The following is a 2,967-nucleotide window of genomic DNA, read 5'->3' as shown; positions in this document are numbered from 1 at the left end:
TGTGTGGTGTGTGCGCGCGAGGTGATCGAACAGCTGAAACATAAAAAAAACTTGTTTATGGAGCGCCGCGTCACACTTTTGTTTTAAATCTGTTAGCTTTATTATTTAAGTCAGATATATTTCGCTTTTTTTTTTAAATGAAAACAAATTGTTATTTTTAAGCCCGATATGAAAGAATTATCTGGGGAAATGACTTAGTTACTACATTTCTATTGCTTTCCATGTTGAAGAACTTTGTGTTGTTTCTATTTTAATGTACTTTTATTAAAGTTATTAAAATTAAGTTTAAATCACATTAAAAGCTTAATTTGTACATTATGAATGAATGATGATGCATTTATATACTGTCACCGTCACTCACAGCCGCTCGCACGTGTTTTGCTCATGAGCCGCACGCAGCCCAAAATTAAACGACTTAATCGACCATCGATAGCTTTAATCGATTGCATCTCTTATCGACAATTAATCGATCATCGATTAATCGTTGACATCCCTAGTAGTTTGCATATCATACAGTGGTGGGATGTTTTGACGTTATGTTCATGCATGAGTGAGCTCTCGCACTCTTCAGAAACAATCACAGAGCTTGTGTTTTAAAGTGAAACACACTGGAATTAATAATTCACTGAAAACGCAACGCGAGTATCTATTCTCTCCGCCATCTCTTATGTAATCAGCCTGGTTTTCTTTACATTAGCCCTGTTTTGGACTGATTGCTTGAATGGATTCGCTTGCTGGATCACTGGACTGAAAACTTTCCCAGAGTTTAGCGGCTTAAAATGATCTGATTGCAAACAGAGAAGCGAAATCAGGAAAAAAGGTTTAGAATAGAAATTGTATTTCAGTAATTTTGTGTTAATTGCGTAAAATTATTTTAATGCATTAAGGGTTTTGAATTAATCGCATCCCAGATAGCAACAAAATCTGGGCGAGATCTGGCTTACTTTAGGCCCTTCTGGTTCAATTCTGGCACAGTTTTTGGTCACAGACTTGTGTGAAACAGCAATTCGGCTGAGCTCTGGCATGAGTTTGGCCAACCAAAATAAATAAAAAGCAAATGGCTTTTTTGGCTGAGTCTTGGCTGGAGTTTGGTCCACCAGAAAAAGAAAATAGTCTGCTGCAAACCTGGGTGGGTTTTGGTTAGCCAAAGAGTAAAGAAACAGCTTTATAGCCAAATAAATCTTGTTAAGTGGTTCATTTGTATGTCGTACATAAATAAAAAGTGAATTTTGTCAAAAACAATTTAAATAATGAAAATGTGCTTGATGTAGTTAAAATTATTGAATGGAAACCACACAGCCCTTTAACTCAAGTAATTCGAAGGCTGTCTGAAATGGAAGCTGTATACGCAAACAGCAGTACTGAAGTTCAGGAATTGAAATCACAGGCAAAATTCATGCACACAGATGGGCCAGTACCACGGTTGTTTGATGGAACTGTTGAGCAGTTCAGAGAGTTAATTAGGGATGGTGTGGTCATTAAAACTTCAAAAGGTGATAATTGTATTGAGGTTAATAATGTTGTTCTGGTGCAAAACAATATTTTGTTTAAAGGGAGCGAGTTTGTTGTTTATAAAGAGTACACCAAGAAAGAAACTTTATTTGACTACCCAACAGATTCTCAGGAATTAGGAATTTTTGTTGTTTCAGACCTGTCAATGGAGCTAAAATGTTCAAGGCTTAGACAAAATACACACAAGTATGTTGGCCCTTGAGGGACAGGGCAGGTTTGCGGTTTTCCCCCTTCTACATTTAAAGTGAAGTTTTTTTTTTTTTTTTGATTTTTTCGTTTGCAAGAATTTGTTCTACGCTGGGACACAAGTTTGTTTGTTAGTGGAGGTTGTGCCTGCAGTCTGGGTAAAGAATGGCATTTGTTTATGGCCTCCATATAAGGGTGAAGGAATTCAGAGGGCAACCAAGTGTTTGGAGCAACCAAAGGATTCTTGGTCCTCTTATGAAGTTAAAATTATGTATACTGCAGGTATGTATAAATCCCAAAGGGTTAAATGGCAAACAACTTCTGATTTGTTTTGATTTTTCAATTCTGTCTTTGATTGAAAACTATAGTGAAGCGCGTCGGAAGCTGATGCCTGAGTCCCAGAGGCCACCAAAGCGCAAAATGAAGTAAGATATGCATATTATATACATTTACACATTACATTATATTACATATTATATAATATACATATTATATACAGACTGTATCACAGACCTGTCTAAAAGGTCCTTGAATGATTGGGCAAAGCAATATTCATGTCACTGATCATACACATCTTACTGCTTAAACTGAATTTGTCCCTGAATATTATCTTCACATGGACATGCCATTTTTGCTTCATCAAACTTGGTGATCATTAAATTTTTTGCCTTCTCTAAAGACGAAACCGGCACCTACTGGATCATTATGACACTGATGATGAGGCTATTGCACCCCAAAAAGACAATTTGCCACAAGCCCCTCAAATAGACCTAAAAGGATTTGGTCATCATCTACTGAGCAACAACCAAGTCCTCAAGGACAAAGACAACCTCAACCCTCCGTATGGCCTCAGAAATCCCCGTGTCTGACACAGATCCCAGAAACTCCAGGACCATCATTGTTGGACATGAGCCCTTCTTCTGAATGGCAAGAGAGAACTCTTGGGTCGTCATTACGCCAAGCAATTGACATGCCTGGACAGACGCCTACTCTGCCTTTTCACCTTACTGCCCAACAGTTTTCTGCCAGAACATCACAGTGACACAACTTTACAGTCTCCCGATCAGGCAGTGGAATCACTGTGGCATCATGACTCCTCGACGCCCAGACTCCAGACAAAGCTCCTCCCAAGCAACGATCCATTCCAGAGATGTAAGATTTATTTTTTTTCATTATCACTGTTAGTGTACTAGGGGTGTGAAGTAACAAATTACAAATACTCACGTTACAGTAATTAAGTAGTTTTTATTAGTAATTTTACAAAACTGT

The sequence above is a fragment of the Sinocyclocheilus rhinocerous genome, unplaced genomic scaffold (genome assembly GCF_001515625.1).
Source record: "Sinocyclocheilus rhinocerous isolate Xijiao unplaced genomic scaffold, SAMN03320098_v1.1 scaffold136, whole genome shotgun sequence".
Lineage (NCBI taxonomy): Eukaryota > Metazoa > Chordata > Actinopteri > Cypriniformes > Cyprinidae > Sinocyclocheilus > Sinocyclocheilus rhinocerous.
The sequence above is the reverse complement of the archived record's forward strand: the minus strand, read 5'-3'. Positions refer to the sequence as shown.